This window comes from Cygnus olor, chromosome 1, assembly GCF_009769625.2.
Source record: "Cygnus olor isolate bCygOlo1 chromosome 1, bCygOlo1.pri.v2, whole genome shotgun sequence".
Lineage (NCBI taxonomy): Eukaryota > Metazoa > Chordata > Aves > Anseriformes > Anatidae > Cygnus > Cygnus olor.
In genome coordinates this window covers 22,645,162-22,663,107 of record NC_049169.1, presented here as the reverse complement: position 1 = coordinate 22,663,107, position 17,946 = coordinate 22,645,162, and positions in this window count along the sequence as shown.

The following is a 17,946-nucleotide window of genomic DNA, read 5'->3' as shown; positions in this document are numbered from 1 at the left end:
GTATTTGATTAACACTAAAGAAGATATATGAAACCTGTAAAGTGCTGCTAGATATTATATTAGTTAACACAACTGACAAGTCCAAATGATAGCAAATGTGGGGTCTGATTCAGAATTTTTGTACTGTTCTGCAACTTAATTTTGATAATCATTTTTAGATGTAGTTCTGTTGTAGTATTCAGTTCAAATTGGTCTCCATGCGAGAATTGCATTTAGCAATTCCATTCGTAAAAAAATCATGCAAATGACAGGGAATGCCAGAAACATTTTATAAATTTTTTAAGAGAAATTCTGCTTTTGTACCTCTTAAGCAAAACAGTAAGCCTTATGACTCACTGATAAAACTCTTTAGGTTCTACTGAGAATATTCAGTATTCTTCAGACATATCTCCTAGAAGAGGTTGGGTGGGAAATCATATTGAGGAGCATAGGAATGAGTAGGGTAACTCGTCCCCACATATCTGCAAAGAAAGGACAATAAGAGTCTTTTCTACAAGGGAAACTTTTTCTTTTCTTTTTGAATGCAAATGGAACAAAGGAAGAACTTTTCTGCAGCAGGATCGTTGTGACACCATGCCTTTGGCAACTATTTCTAGAGTAAGATATTATTCATGCTTGCCCTTCCTTGTTCCTGTGATAAGTACAACATCATAGTGATGCCTTTTCAAAATATTCTAACAGAAGGAGAAGGAATTAAATGGAAAGTCTACACTCAGAAAGAGGAAATCTGCATTTCTTAAACTAACCAGAAGTGAGTTTTTCCATTCTCTTCAGAGGAGGTAGAATTTCACTTCACAGACTGTATAGTTATAGAGCCTAAAAGCACCACCTGTGTAACAGGGAATTTCATCATACAGAGTGAATTCTACAGAAGTCAAAAGATCCTGCAAATAGGAAAAGAGAATTTATTGAACACCCCACATACGTATATATATAAAGGTATTTTATAAACAAATATATATTATTGTCAAGGAGATTTATTTTTCATTTTCTACACATCTAGATATTCCTATTTTCTGTTTTTCATCTCTTCCATTTACCATCCAAAAATAGTTTAGATTTTCCTACTGAATTTCCAGATTATTTTCCTGTTGTTTGAACCGGCACAGCCAAAATAATTTTGCTACTGAATTTAATTCATCGCCATCTTCTGTAATGGATCTTCTTTGCTGTTTCTGTTTCCATTTTTTAACCCAGGAGACTGGTCGAAAATGTGGAATAAGGTTTTGTTTTTTTTTTTTTTCCCCTAGCTGTGCAACATTTTTTTTTTCCTCATCACAGCCAGGATCTGTTCTGGCTCTTCTAATTCTATTTCAGATGATTATTTTATATTTAAATATTAAGAAAATTATCACTTTCAATTTCATCTGTAGTACTATTAATATGTCAATGTTTTTATTTATCGTCAGACCACAGTTAATAACACAGTGAAAAGTAGTTCATTTTTTAATGTAGAGTATTAACTACAATCATTCTAAGTTTTGCATGTACAAGCCTAATTCTAAATTGTGATACATTGTAAAACTGTATGTTGCTGTTGCTCATGTGAAGGATGAAGAACTTGTAGTGGAAAGCATATAGTGATAGTCATGTTCCTATATCAGACTGAGCATCAAAAATTGGGATATTTATAAACCTGAATGAATTTTGAAAAGAAAAAAAAAATATATATATATAGCTAAATTATGCCATTTCGGTACACATATTGGTCTACCAAATATAATGAACTTAGCCGAAGTCTTTTCTGTGTATTTTTTTTCACGTTATGAATAAACATTGCACAATCCAGTTTCTAAATATTAGTGAAGATCTATTGATCCCACACCATAATGAGAAATAAAAATTCTCTTTTTGAGGCTCAGATATGTTGACGTAGCAGAAGATCTGGTGGAGGTTGCATAGGACTCACGCCAAAGATGTCTTTGGAATCAGATTGGGAACAATCTCACACAACATGTGTCCTGCTTGCATTTTCTGACTTAAAGTCACTAACTTGAAATTCTCACAGAAAACAAGAAGTATAAGATTGTTGCAAGATATGTCTTCTCATCCTTGCTGTTATTTTTAGCTTGATTGCATCTGCAGTTTTCATGCCTCTTCATTCAAGGTTTGATGTTTGCTAGTGCATACTGACAACAAGCTGATCAAACTTTTCTTGATTAATACTGTATTTTTGAGTCAACAGACATTATGTGCAAATGCAAGTAATATTTGTCACTTAATTTTTATCCTGTACTTTCTTGTCAAAACAGAAAATTAAGTTTCTGTGGCACTACATTCTTCTTGGACCTTCTGGACTATATAAATTATATGTCTTACCTGTTCAGAACGATGCTCATTGGTAATTCCATTTGTTAATTCAATAGGCGCAATCTTCAATAAAAAAATATGTTTTTCATATTTAAATAGAAATATTTTCGTCCTCTGAGGTTTTCTCTCCAGTTTCGAGGTAATAATAGCACTGGGGAATCTAATTTTAATTTCAGCGATCATTTTGGAAAACTTACTGAGGTAGAAAATTTATACGAAAAATCTGACAAATCATAAAAATAATACATATCTACCTCCAGGTTTTCTGGAAGAGACAGCAACAGAAACTATCTTGGATTTTACACCCCAAATTCTAAAGACCCCTGTTTCATCTCTCACTGTCAACACATTGTCCTAGTAAACAGCAAGTGATGGCCTGCAGAAGCTCCCAAAGGCATGCCTACACTGACCAGTTTTGCAGTGTTACGATAAAAGAACCAACACGAAGCCTTCTGTCCTCTGCCTGTCTCATTGGTGATTTAGTCCTTAAACATCAGAATTACTTAATTAATGTTCTCTAAGCAGGAAATTTTAAATATAATAATAGCATCAGATTCACTTAGGATAACATTCTTGATTAAGCAAGGTACTGGGAAATACACCTTGAGGAGCTATCTTGGGATTGGTTTTTCAAAGGTATCTCTATCTGCATGGAACTATTTGGCATGAATTTCAGTATTTGTGAAAGGATTAATAACATTCTCTGAAAGGGCCAATAGGGAGGTGTTTTTAATTAACTCTGAAGCTATTAAAAATAATGTTTCTTTTTTTTTTTTTTTTTAATTGCTGTGTGTCTTTATAGGAATAATAATGGATATTTCAGTCGGGATTGGCATATGAATTGAAACAGGATCTAGGTGGGAACACAGAGAAGGAAAGATGCAGACCAAATGTTCCTATTCATCACCGCCATGACAGAAAACACTGAGGGTTTGTGTAGGGGTTTATCATTGCTCCTGACCTATATCTGGATATTAGTTCTCTTGGTAGTGACTGAAACAACGCATGTATCAGCACTAATATATCTGACTACATAACACGTTGATGCACAGCCTGTTCCTGCATTCTTTCTTTGTGGAGTTGTCCCTTGAAAATCAATGCATATTTTGTCCAAGTAAGTAAAGCAGAACTGATCTCTTAAATCCTGCAGTCAATTTTTGTTCTTCAATCTGATGACATGAAAGAGACTTACTTGGAATGTCCACTGCTGTATTTAAAATAAAATCAAATAGGGTGGGTTTTTTTGTTTTGTTTTTTGATAAAACAGCCAGCAGAATTGAAACTAACAGCTTCATAGAATAATATGAAGTTTCACATTTAAATGTGATTCAGGTAATAGAATGTTAACATTAACATTAAAAGAGCAATTTGCTAAAAAGATATTCAATAAAATATCTTTAGAAGTTATACACAGCTTCTTCAAGCTTTATATACTCACAATTTTTCACATGTCCAAAGCTTTCAGGCTTCCTCAAAGAAATAGCCACTGTTAAAGATCTTCTGGTGGGTTTTCTGTCTCTTTCAACTTTGTTCCTGGGATATATAAAAGACTTTACTCCACCAATAGATATTGGTATCCTATTGTTATATTTTCATATGCAGGAAGAAGCCAAAAACATGCAAACATGTCTAGAACTTACTGCACGCTGGACGCTACAGGCTACTTAGACCAGGATGTGCTACTTAGCACAATGACCAGGATGACAATGGGATGAGAAATGTGATAGATTCAATCTTTCTGTTATACCGTCATAATATGCAGTAGGCAGCCTGGCTCTTCCTGTTTTCCAAATTGTTGAGTTGAAGGCAGTGATTTTTTTGCTTCTTAATTGTGGGTCATAGCTCCATGTGCCAGATAGAAGGGTTCAATTAAGAATAATGCATTCATTATCAACCTATATCTAATCAACATCATGTAGAATAACTGGAATAACTGCATGGTTATTTTGGGACTCTACCAATAAAGATTTAGAGAATGAAAATATAATTGATTGATATCCAGCATGGCTTCATGGAAAGTAAGTCTTATCAATCCAAACCATTGTGCTGTTTTGTTGTTTTTTTCTTTTTTTTTTTTCATCGTGTTTTATTTTTTCTTGTGTTGTTGTTTGTTTTGTTTTGTAGTTTTGTTGACAGAATTACATATTGATAAAAGTAATTCCTTTGCTTTGTCATACCCTTTTCTCCAAGGCATTTTAATTCTACATAACATTTTGATTAATAAGATTGCATTAGGGAATTTATCAGTAACACATCACAGTTATTGAAAATGGTCTCATTGACATATCTCAAACTATAATTGTTACTGAGGAGGTGATAATGAGTGGAGACATTTCTGCTGAGGTTCCCTTAGGGAATGATTTTTGGTTCTTCACTTTTTAGTGTTTCTTGATATGGTCTCAATAAATATAGAACATGTTTGTTGAAATAGTTTGAAGATCACATTCTAATAACAGGATAACAAATACTGAGAAGGACAAGTTGCTAATGCATTGGCATCACTGAGAGTTGTAGTGATAGCTGGAAAGTAGAAATGTAATAGTGGCATATTATAAGTCTTACCCACCTAAAATCATAACTCTGTTTTTGGTGTAGACTGGCATTGCGTCTCACTTAAGTGGGTGGAATGGCATTCTGCTATTTAAAACTATATTTATGCATATTTTTTTTTATTAAACAGAGGACTAACTCTGAATTAAAATATTTTTCCAGTATGTGGGATTGGAATTGTTTTTTCTGTTCCTAGTAGTCTCTTCTATGATTTGTACCTGCAAATAGGTAAGTATCCTTTGTGGTTTTCTACATGGGACCCAGGGAGAATATGATCACCTGTGTTATCAGTGAACTTGTAACACTCACTGCTCTGTATCTAGAAAATGATTATAATAACATCTTATGTTTCATGGCTTCAGCTAGTTTCTTGCAAACTCAGGTTTTTCTTCATGTTTTGTTCTTTTGTTACTGTGGAATTGACTTGAAGTAATCAGCTTTTCTTTACTTCTTTCCTTTCCTCTCTATTCAAAACATTAATAGATTTGAGACCAAATAGACTACCCTAAAGTTCTCAGAGGTGCTAGATAACCTTGTCTCAAGCACTTTGTTCCCGTAGCTGATGCTGCATGTTAAGATCACATTGAGATTTCAATGTGGAATTGAAAACAATTTCTTCCTAAATTCAAATTGGCAGAGGAATCACCTTTTCACTGCCAAGGACTTGGATCATTTCCTTGGATTATTTGGCTGTGTCTTATTCCAAATGGTGATTTCACGGTCTCTGCTTTTCTCTGTCTATGGTGCAATCTAAAACCTGAGTCTTGACATACTTTAAGCGAGGTAAAATCTTCATCATTTAATATACAAGGAACTATGATTAAAATATCCAGGTGTCCTACATTTTAAATCAGTGAAACAGTCAAATTTCTTTCAATTCTTAGAGCCTAGACCTTGTAAATCACGAGTCTAATGTTTAACAGAAGAAATTATATTGTTCCAAAGCATGACCTTTAAAATATGGAAGGACCATTAGGAAACGGTCCATCCTAAACTGATTTTAAATATATGACTAGAGATTCAGTTCTCTGGAGTATCTAAGTTCCCTATGTAATTATTGGAGAGGGAATTGCCATTTTTCCCTGGGATACCTAAACCAGAACCTCTGAATAGGTTATGAAATCTGATTTCTACTCCCACCCATGCAATGAGGTTGGCTTATTAGTAAATCATGAAACTACTGTGAACCTTACCTAAGTGATATTCAAGCAGGCAATGGTATTTATTATGGTTAATAAAAGCTTTACAGATACAGAAGATACCATGTTGTCACCATCTACAGATCAGTAAGTAAGCAGAATAACAGAACTAAACAAGAAAATCCAAATTAAAGATTATTTGAAAATATATGGAAGTAGCTCTTCAAATGAATTCAGTATGCTCATAAAAATTAATTTAAAATGAATGGCACACATAGTAGAGAATCATAAACCCACAATAGAAAAGGTGAAGATGTAGCTCCCTGAGGGAGCTTTGGAAGGAATCAGGCCACATCAGCTCCAGGGAACATGACAGTTACTCTAACCAAGAATATCGGTCAATGTGCTTGTCTGAACAAGCCCTTTGGGTTAAAGGTGAAATCAAAGATTTCTGATTGTAAGGTTTCCAATATATTTGGTTTCTGTGTAAAAAGTGGAAACCCACTTATTACTTTTTTTCTTTTTTTTTTCTTTTTCTGAGCATGACCCTCATGAGTCACCTAGCTGCCAGTACTGCAAATCATTTATTGATTTGTTGTACCCAAGTTTGTTCTTTTCTTCTCTTTCACCTACACTAGAAAGATCCAAGACACATCAAGTACTATTTTGAAAAACACTGTGAAAGCACCTGAAAATATTATTGCACATCAGGTATGTTTATTACAGCATTAATAAATTAAGTGAAGGCAGCATTGAGAAGAAATTATATTTACCTGAAGAAAATAGGTCTCATAAACAGAAAATCTCTCAATAAATACGATAAACAAAACTCTATATCCTATTCTGAATGTCTAGTTTCCCAGTGGAAATACTACTTCATGTTTCATCTTTTATTTTCTGAGGCACGATCATTGATGCAATGTATGTATGAGCAATATTAGATATTGCATCTTATCATAGGTGTCATTGCAATAAATCACGTGTATCACATTATTTAGGTAATTTCCTATAAGTATACTCACCTCCAAAGAGTATTAAAACCATTTATGGTATTTCTTCTTTATATATCTGAGTTTTCATATATAACTGAATATGTAACAATTGTTACAAAGATGTGCCAGAAATTCCCCAAACCAATGATTCTATTTGACAAAAAAAAAAAAAAAAAAAAAAAAAAAAAAAAAAAAGCAGAGAAGATCCACGGTGTAACGCTTTAATTCCGAGGCATAATGTTCCTTCCACTAGGCACAGTATTTTGCATTTGCATTACCTTTTCTAGAAAACAATAAAACAAAGTAGTTTATATAAATGTATTTTAAAAGTCTCTCTATCTATCTTCCTATTCCACAAACAGGAGAAATCTATCATTACTTTCCATTATGTAGTAACTGCAAGCTATTGTTAGCATTTTAATAAAGTTCACAATTGGGTATCATAATACAGAGCTATTCTTTTAATATCTCAAATGAAATCTTCATTCTTATTTCTGTGATAGACATATCATATTGTATGGCTCAAGCAAAATAAATAAATAAATGAATTCTGCTCTCAGACTGTTTAAATGGCTTATTGGCATATCACTGCTTTTATTGATCTTGATACAGTAGACCAGACACCTATAAATTGACATTCTTCTTTAGTTTATCAAAATTCCAATACTATAATATTCAAGCAATCTAAAATAATGCATCAAATAACCAAGTTTTTTGTTTTTCATAAAGCCAGATCTAATTAAATGCTTTGTGTCCTGAGACTGAACATATCCATCACTACTGTCCATATATGTTTACTTTAAAAATGAAAGAATAAAATATTTAATGGTGTAAGTTATTTTTTCCATCCTCTTTTTTCGTCTGAATATGTACTCTTAAATACCACTTTCTGTATCTTGAACATAAATAACTCATTTGGTTGGCCTATATTTTCTGCCTTTAAAAAATTAACAGTTAGTTGCAAGTGCCAATTGTCAACTTCATCAAATTCTTCATATGTATAATTATAAAAATATTTGCTGAACATGTCACTTGTGATGGTATCCTTAGTATTTTTTGTTTGTTTGTTTGTTTGTTTGTTTGTTGTTTGTTTTGATATAGAAACACAGAATATCCTTAGTTGGAAGGGACCCACAAGGACCATTGAGTACAACTCCTGGCTGCACACAGGATCACCCAAAAATCAGACCATGTGTCTGAGAGCGTTGTCCAAACACTTCTTGAATTCCAGCAAGCTCGGTGCTGTGACCACTGCCCTGGGGAGCCTTTTCCAGTGCCCGAACACCCTCTCGGTGAAGAACCTTTTCCTAACATCCAGCCTGAACCTCCCCTATTGCAGCTACGTGCCATTCCCTCAGGTCCTGTCACTGTCACTGGAGAGAAGAGATCAGTGCCTGCCCCTGTGCTCCCCTCGTGAGGAAGCTATGGGCTGCAATGGGCTGTAGGCTGCCTGCCCTCATCTACTCCTCGTATGTCTTCCCCTCTAGACCCTTTGTTGCGCTATAGTTACAGAGACTGTCCAGTGTAGCCAGGACTGTCAAATTTATGATCAGAGATTTATACCTAGATGTAATTTTGGAGTCAAAGAACTTTACATAACTATGTTTATATAGATGACACAAACTAATCAATATGTATCAATATTTCTCTTCTTTTATGTCAGTATTAAAGGTATTTCAAAGACATTTGTGTTTCTCTATGTATACCTTCCACCAGCATGTATTCCCTGAAAATCAATAAAGAATCCAAAAGCCAAAAGCTTGCTGCAAATTTCATGAAGGGATGCTTTAAACCACTGTCTTTTAATATCTCCATGTCTTTTTTATAGATTTAAAATTAATAGTCTCATGAATGCAAATCATGTCAAAAATGTAAGGACAGAAACAGAGAGGAGTTAGTTGAAGTACGCAGTACACACAACCTTGTTAAAACTCAAAAAGAAATTATCATGCCATGTAAGAGGATGATCTGCTGCTTAAAGTGTGTCTGTGGGACTGTGGCTTTGCAACACATTTTGGGTCTATTTCACTCCCCACTATTCTTAAAGAAAGACAATAGTTTGTCTTTTATTGAAGGTATATCTCTAGTTACAAAAGAACTGCAAGGACAGTATTTGGTTCAGTACAGATGAATAAACATCAGCAGCATAATATTTAAAAATATATATCAAGAAATAAAAAGGTTATTTCTTCTTAGAAATACTAGATTGAACATTTTATTATTTACCATCTAAACTGTAATCCCTTTTTCTTTTTCATGAGTACTTAGGAGGTCTGTAATCACAGCATCATGGAAAGTGTTATTGCTGTGCTGTTTCAAAACTTGTGATTATCTTCTGGCAAAGATAGTGTTGTGTTTATCCATACTATATTTTGCTGGTTCATACATAAATAAAATAAAATAAAATAAAATAAAATTCAAAGTGTTCAACAGAACATTTTCTTTTCAGTTTAAAATAAACACACTTTAGTCCTTCATTATACTATATGGAATACATTTGATTTCTGGCAGAGAAAATAACATGTTTCAGTAAATGTTTCAGGCAAGACCAATATGGAAATTGCACTGATTTAACATTTTAAAATTCAGTGGGAGCTGCAGACTTTCCATATTCAGGACTTCCTGTGATTAGAAATGGCTGAGGACACATGGATTGAATGCAGAGATTTAGGAATAGGCTTTTTGTTCTGTGTTTGTGAAACAGCACAGTGACTAGTATCACTGCTTGCTTATAGGTAACAAGTAAATTTTAGTGTTGTTTCTTAAGATTTGTTTGTGTTGTAGAGGATAACAATACTGAGTATTTCTATGTATGCTACCTATCACTAATTATTTAGCATACATATTACAACTTTATGATGGGATCACGCAGGCAATGGTGTGCTCACTTTTACAAGTTGTAAAGTGGGGAAACAATTTCTGAAACATCAAAAAACACTCATCATTTACACTGGGATAAAAAGAAACGCTGTGTTTGAAGTGATGAGAAATTTCCATGAAAATGAGATGTTAATGGATTTCATTAACAGTAATATATTAAACAAACAACAACAAAAGGCTTATCTGAAGCTGTGCAAGGAAGCTGGAGGAAAAGGAAGAAATCCTGTTTTATTTTTCCAGCTCTCTAGATATTTCAATCACCAGTTAGCAAACCTCAATTTAAAATTAGAAAGAACTAGTATATTTTTTTGATCAATCTTAGCAATAAACATGTAATAGACTAGGGAAACTATCAGACTAGGGAAACATGCAAAATCACCATTGTATTTGTTTGTGCCTCATATACTGCAGAAGAAATTGTATTGATTCTCACTCTTCAAAAGCGTTCATGGCAGCTTTGTTCTTGTCATAGGTAACACACTACTGTGCAATTGATGATCAGGCTTTAGTAGTGTTTAGAAGTCCAACTCCCATATTTCCTGAAGAAACCCCAAATTTGTATTTAGAAAGGAAATGAGACAGGTAATACCAGAGAAAAATCCATAGCCTTCAGCTACATCCTTTATACAGTCTAGGGGAAGAATCAGCTACCTCAGAAAAGAATCAGCTACCTCACATCCAGCAAAGTCAGCACAGTGTGCAAGACCTGTTTTGAGTTAGCCAATGGAAAATACTGTGTGGGAATGTGTTTTACTAACGTGGTCCAGCTAAAGACCTTTTCCTCCCCATCTGCATTGCTAGGTGTTCAGAATTATACCACTTTCTGTTGAATCTATTTGGAAGGAGAAGCTCGGGTCCCACAAGAGTGATGCAAGCTTGCCTTCTTGGCTGATGAGACTGCATGAGTCCTGCCCTTCTCAAGGCATCTCTGGCTGTAAGGAGCTCTGTAGTTCACTCAACACTTCTCAGACCTCCTGTGAATGATGCAGCCTAAGTTCTTTCTGACAAAAGAGGAGGTCAAGTGTTTCCTTCAAATCAGGGTCAACTGATATTAGCCAGGAGTTCAGCAGTTATGAGGTTTAGAGTCAGTAGTATACCTGCATCCAAATCCTTTCTGTTCCTGACAGGAATTAAACTCATATCTTCAACTCACTAAAGTCAGTGTGAGACCATTAATCTAGATTATATTTTAAAAACAAACGAAAGAGTTGCTCATCTTTGCTTGGAATATTAGCTGATTACCTGAAAGCAGAGGCAGTGAAAACAAGCACAATGAAAATTAATTCTCTGATCCAATGGTAAGAGCATTTACCCAGTGGTAAGTGGAAGATAAGCTAAGTTCTATTCCCCACTCCTAAGGACCACTTGTACTTTTTGTAACCCCTGCTTCCATTTTTATTTAATAAAAATACATTAACTTTTTATACAAACAATCATAATATATACACACTACTTAAATTTGTAGTCCTCTTTGTTGCCTTACCAAGACTAAGGAGTGAGCTCCAGCTGACCCAAGGTCATGAAAAAAATGTAACTTTAACAAAGAAAGTGCTGCTTCATTTTTGACTGTAGGTAAGCATGTAAAGATTTGTGTATCAATTAGAAACTACATTCAGTGGAAGAATTATATTTTAAATCACAAACCATTTATTGTCTCGTTTGCAGTATTTTTGTGCCACATATGCACAAAGACTAAGCAGATGTAATGGGACTATTCCATCTGTAACTCTTGAGTTAGTACAGTGAGGTATTTTTTTGTTTGCTTATATGTGTTTTTTTTTTTAATTATTTTTATTTATTATTATTTTAAGTACCCATATCTGTTGTACGTAGTTCCCTCACCACTGTCAGAATGGCAACAGGTGCAGTACTCCCAAAATGCAATTGAGCAGTCTCTCACTCTTATATCTACTGTTAGCTGGAAATCCAACAAAATAACTATTCCAAAACAAAGTTCTCCATGCTTTTATTGAAATAATCACAGAATCACAGAATCACAGGGGTTGGAAGGGACCTCAAAAGATCATCGGGTCCAACCCCCCTGCCAAAGCAGGTTCCCTAGAGCAGGTTGCCCAGGTAGGCGTCCAGACGGGTCTTGAATATCTCCAGAGAAGGAGACTCCACAACCTCCTTGGGCAGCCTGTTCCAGTGCTCCATCACCCTCACCATGAAGAAGTTCTTTCGCATGCTGTTGCGGAACTTCCTGTGCTCCATTTTATGGCCATTGCTCCTTGTCCTGTCCCCACAAACCACTGCAAAGATGTTGGCCGTATCCCTCTGTCTCACACACTTCAGGTATTTGTAAACATTAATAAGATCCCCTCTCAGTCTTCTCTTCTCAAGGCTGAACAGACTCAGGTCTCTCAGCCTTTCTTCATAGGGAAGATGTTCCAGGCCCCGTATAATCTTTGTGGCCCTCCGCTGGACTCTTTCCAGGAGTTCCCTGTCTTTTTTGTACCGGGGAGCTCAGAACTGGACACAGTACTCCAGGTGAGGCCTGACCAGGGCAGAGTAGAGGGGGAGGATCACCTCCCTTGACCTGCTGGCCACGCTCCTTTTAATGCACACCAGGATCCCACTGGCCTTCTTGGCCACCAGGGCACACTGTTGGCTCATGGTCAACCTGTCATCCACCAGGACCCCCAGGTCCTTCTCCTCAGAACTACTCTCCAGCAGGTCATCCCCCAGCCTGTACCAATACATGCGGTTAATGACTCCAGAATTGCTATTTCCATACCTTGCCTGATGTAGAAATTCTGAGATTTCTATTAATTTTCATTTTCCCACTCTGAGGATTTTTCCCCCTTATTATTTTTTCTTCTTTCTCCTAAACCTTTCTGTTTTCTGCAAATAATTTTCCAATAGAGGGCTTAATGCAATTAACATAATAGAGGCCTACAGAAATCTGCAAACATACTCTAAATACAAATGACTTCAGGTTGTTCTGAGCTAGGGAGAAACACAGGAATGCAAAGAATTTAATTAACAAATCTTTTAATACTGCTAGCAGAATAGATTACCATTTATATGAATCCAAGATTGTTACTTTTTTCCAGTTTGAGTAAGAGCTTTGTATGTCAGACATGGTAAAATAAGCTTCTATTATGATTATATTGTAAGGTAAAGATGTTATTTTAGGTTATCAGACTGAACACTACTACACAGCTCAAAAGACAGAATTAAGAAAAAATTAGAAAATATGTGGGTTTTCATATGGAAGTAATTGCAAAGAAGAGTTGTCTTAGCTAACTAGTTATAAATTGAGACAGAAAAAAAGAAAAGTAATAACAACAACAAAAGAAAATAGTGATTTTTGTTACTTGATAACAACAGAACTTGCCCACAGGAACAAAATTTTTCTCTTATGTATTTTTCCTACACTATGTGTAAGTTGTGCATATGGTGCACAATAAGCAGAGGACCTCTAGGACTCATTACCTCCCCTTGAGTCTCTTAGCCTGCAAAACAGACTAATTCACTGGTCCACCTTTTAAAAAAAAGAAACATGCTTTTCCCTCTACTCTGAAAGGGAGTCACTAGCATTTTGGAGACTTGTAAGGTGATGGAAGCAGCAGAAGTAATTTGGAATAATTTTCCCAGTAGTTGGTTTCTCTATGCTTTTTCTGAGCAAGTTATAGGAAACGATGAAGCACCCTCCTGAAGTCTGTTTTCTCAGTCTGATATTTTCCCCAGTAACTACTGGACAAGAATTTAATGGTATACTAAATTTATCTGCTCTTTTGAGTTCTAGCAATGAAATAATATTCTGTTAATAACATAATTCTTGTTTTAGTAACTCTTACAGTATATATTCAATCAGTAATTCTTTTTTCTTATGTTTCTTATTTTGAATGAATTCTTAGGAAGAGATACATTTCACTGCTTCTGAATCTTGCTTGTAAATTGGGCAGAAAAGCGTATTTATGTCTTTTTTATCTGCATCAACTATCCCTGTAAGTTCTTGTAGCTTATATAGTTAGTATAAGTTCCTCATCACTGCCCTGAGCTGCTGGACATTCTTCTGAGTTCAAGATACATATGCTTTTGATGCATTTCCAGTCTGTTCAGAAAGGAGTTTGAAGTTAGAGGTTAAATGGAAACAACATTCATATCCCACTCAATATAATATTCAAAGCATAGAGCTGTGATTTTTGGGGGGTCATGCATTAACGGTATAAATAGCAAGCCGTAAGTAGCAGCATAGACATCACTTCATTAAGTTTAATGGAAGTCAAACTATTGTTTATTAGTTTTAAAATATTTGAAATATCTTTAAACTCTGGTCCTTCACTTCTACCTCCTATTACTTCTACACAGAAGCAATTTATTTTAAATTGAACTTGGACAAAGTAAATCTAATACATCTGTTTTGAGCATTTTCTCGCTATTTGCAGCATCTGTTCTGTCTCTGCTAAGATTCTCCCTCTGACCTGCATGATTGCCTCTCTTCATTTCTGAGTGTCAACTAAACTCTGGAAGTTAGCCAGAGGATACCATGCTTAGGGAACTAGGCAAGTCAGTAGATTTCTGTTACAATTACCGTGCTTTAGTCATTATTAAAACACACTTTAATTTCTTTCATTTCTACTGACACACAACCAGAAGATGCATGTCCAAACAGAGCTTCCAGAAGTGGCTGTTCTTTTAGGAAAATAAATAAAATATGTTGGCTTCCCAGTAATGTTCTGGAGCACAGATGAGCAAAAATAAGTAGTTCTACAAGAAAACAAGAGTTGGTACAACCTCAGATCCTTAGAGATAATAAAGGCTTAAATCTCCCCAGAAAGGTAAATGGTATCTAGGGGGGTTATCCACAATAATTCATTTTCTCAGGCAGAAACTAAGTCTAGGCCTGCTCCACAGAAGAGGTGACAGATTCTCCTATGCAAAGCTAATTAAAAAAATGCTACATGGCTATGGCAATATGATTAGCAATGTCAGAAAAGAACTAGGGTGAGTGGGTGAAGTTCCTTAAATCTAAAATAAATAAATAAATAAATAAATAAATAAATTGGATTCTTTACAGAGACAGGAAAGACTCCTCTCCAAAAACAGTGCTGGGGCCTTTCCTGTTATTCCATAGTAAAATATAATTAGCTATGTTCTAAAAACAGCAGAACTGATAGATTTTGCTGTACAATTTTTATTTATTTATTTATTTTTCCTGACTAGTAGCTTATAATTGATCATGTTGCTCATGATTGCATCCCTGCATAACCAGAGTAATTCTCTGTGGAGTTCATTATGATAGCAAATGCAAACAAGAATGTGAATGAAGGCTCGCAGCACATAATAGGGGGTAGTTGATCTGCTGATACAGATTTTCTCAGAAAAAAAAAGAGCCAAACTGGGCTTTGTTCTAATGTAAAACAGTCAAAACATAAGCTCCAACTTTATGTTATACTTTCAGTGTGTATTGAAGATAGTTGTTTTGATCTATTTCTAAGTTATCAGACATGTACACAGTTCTACTTCATTATCATGCTGAGGAGGAAATAACCCCCTTTGGCCCCTTTTGATGGCCTCTTTTTTGTCTCTCTCTAATCCTACTGCTGAGAAATATAATGAAACACAACATGCTGCTGCAGCAATCACAGAAAACACATCTCTGAGCTTAAAAATAATCTTGGGAATCTTACATACCTTTGGAGTTCTCTGGTTAAATCTGTGGAAAACATCAATAAAGCAGTGTAGAAGAGAATTTTTGCAGATAGCTCTAAGGTGCACTTGCAGAGGTGTTTAGGTGCCTAAAGATGTACATGGATGATACATGGAGTTTCCCTGATTTTCACTGATTTGAAGAAGAAATCTCTTCCTAGTTTCCTTTGAAGATCATCCCTTTTGTATTTGACTCCATCTGAAGGTAAGCACTTTTGAATATCCTATTAAATATCAGCCTGCCTCCCCAGGCAGGCACCTAAATAACTTCTAAAAACTTGTTCTACACCTCTAGCAAAATTTGAAGGAATGAAAGTGGAAAACAGAAACAGCAGGCAACAGAACCTCAAGACTGTTTCAAAAGGATACTTAACATTCATTTTATTCAGTGCTCGTGTTGGGTGTTGAAATGGGAGTAAGCATTGACACCATTCAGTTTTGGTCACTGAAATTATCCCATTGCCTAGGCAGTTTCTGTAGGCTCCCTTTATTATCAGCAGATTAAGACAGACCCCTCCAGAGGATGTTTTCTGAATTAGTCTGTAATGGAGTTATTTTCTTCCAGTGGCTGTACAGGGAATCTGACTGGCTCCCTTACTTAGCTAAATCAGGTATCAAAAGATGGAAAAAGTCAAGACACCCTGTGATATTTATTTTTAACTATTATGTAGGAGTACAAGATTACCATTGTAACAATAGAAACCACTTGAGAATTCCCAATTGTAGGCAAAGCAAATCAGCTTAGCATGATGATTTTTTATATGATTTATTATGGAACACCAGCACATGAATATCACTGAAAGCATATTTTGATTTCTTCTAAAAGTGAGAAAGATTATTTTAATTGCTCAGCACCCACTTTTCATTCTTTGTCCATGTTTTGTTTTCTTGAGGCTTTACATAGATTCTTCTGTATGAAAATTCAGAGCTGACCATAGGAACACTGTGTTACGTATAGAATAGACAGAATCCTGTGGGTTTTTTTGTTTGGTTGGTTGGTTTTAGTTTTTGTTTTTGTTTTCTTTTTCATGGAAGTAACTTTATTTACTTTCAATGACCTAATTCTTCCATTACAAATGAATGGAAAATGTGGACAACAATCAGAAAGTAAAATGGAGAAAAAGAAATGAAAATCTAAGCCTACTTCTACAGGTTCAGGCATGAACTCCTATACACCTCCAGAACCTCACTGAGATGGGGATAAGAAATAGTCTGCAACTGATCCTGTATCTGCCATTACTCAATTCCAGTAAGGTTTTTTTTTTGTTTGTTTGTTTTTAATCAACATCTTGAAAACATTACAGTTGCAATATAACTAGAGAACTGAGCAAAAATTTAAGGGAAATAAGTTAATAATTTACTGTAATGTGGTTAGGATTTTTTGTGTAGTGCTTATTTTTCCTCTGAATAAATAAAATATACCGTTGAGAGCTGGGAAATGAGAATTTCTTTGAAATGCTAGTAATACATATAAGGGCCCAGCTTTCCACAGAGCTCAGAATGATTATTTAAGTATTTTCCATAGACTAAAGAAACTCAAAGAGGAGATAATTAAGGGTATTATATCCCACGATACCCTACTCAGTTGACTAAAATGTAAAGAATGTACAAGCAGATTGATTCTGCTATCTCACCTGAATTAGAGAAAGAACAAATGCGAAATTAAATCCCCTACCACAGATGAATGGCTTAACTGTACCTCCTTTTAAAATATTCGAATTAGATATCTGCAAGATATCTAGGATTAGGCTCTACTAGAGATTGGAACACAGAGTAGAAGATCTGAGTTCTGCTATTTACACATTCAAATTATTGGCATCTAACAGGAAGGCAATGTATATATAGATCCAACAGAGATGATAAGAACCATTTACCCAGTTCGTCCACTGAAAAAGAATAGCTAGGTACAGTGAGATGCATCTGGGTGAGTGGGCAAGGTGGGTTCAAGTATTGGTTAAAAATTTGACCCTTATTTATTCTGAGTTGACTGAGTGCTCTGCATGTTAAATTGCTGGATGAGAAGCACAAAATACTACTGCTTCAATCCAAATAATGTTAGGACAACCAAAACTCTGTGTTTGGTGAAGGATATTTTTGTTTGGCAAATTAACCAGAAAACAGAAAACATCCAACTCCACTGTGGCTCCCCAGTATCCCAGGAATACTGATCTGCAAATTTTTAGTAGCATCTGCGATTTGTCTTGGAATAACTTTCACTGAATATTACAACTGTGAATTATATAAACACAAATGCAGCAACAAAGCTCTCTTGCTAATGATGATCGTTCCTTTAGTAATTGTATGTATCATTCCTGTAATTACAATGTTATTTATTATGTTAATTTACTGCAATATCCCCATTAATTATTTCTAAATGTGATTGGACTACTTGCTATTTCTGACACTTGATGCAGTTA